This window comes from Lupinus angustifolius, chromosome LG06 (assembly GCF_001865875.1).
Source record: "Lupinus angustifolius cultivar Tanjil chromosome LG06, LupAngTanjil_v1.0, whole genome shotgun sequence".
NCBI classification, from domain to species: domain Eukaryota; kingdom Viridiplantae; phylum Streptophyta; class Magnoliopsida; order Fabales; family Fabaceae; genus Lupinus; species Lupinus angustifolius.
The window spans coordinates 26,489,326-26,489,760 of NC_032014.1; positions in this window are offsets into that span (position 1 = coordinate 26,489,326).

A 435-nucleotide genomic window follows, 5' to 3' on the forward strand; every position below is an offset into this window, starting at 1 on the left:
AATTTACACCTCTTTCAAGATTCAATTGTAGTATAGTATAGGGTTATGTCAAACCACAAGCAATTGCCTAATAGAATGAATCATATGAACATGTCAATGAACAAATAATGAGTTAAACATATTTTGATGGTTTTCGGTCTGATTTGCACATAAACAATTAACAAGAAATATAAACTAAGTATTAACAAATTCTTGAGGAGACAAGATCATTTTGAATGATGAAAGTATTTCTCAACATCTTATGTGTTTGAACTACTTAGACAAGTTCTTATGTTTTACTTTAATTAACTCCAAACTCCAAGGTCTGTAATCCTCCTTTTCGTGTATGTCCAAAAATGGTAGAATGGTGATCACTTATATTTATTACTAAACAATAGTACATCCACAAAGAGACTAGTTTGTCACACCCTAATCTTGGCTACTCTAATATTGAGG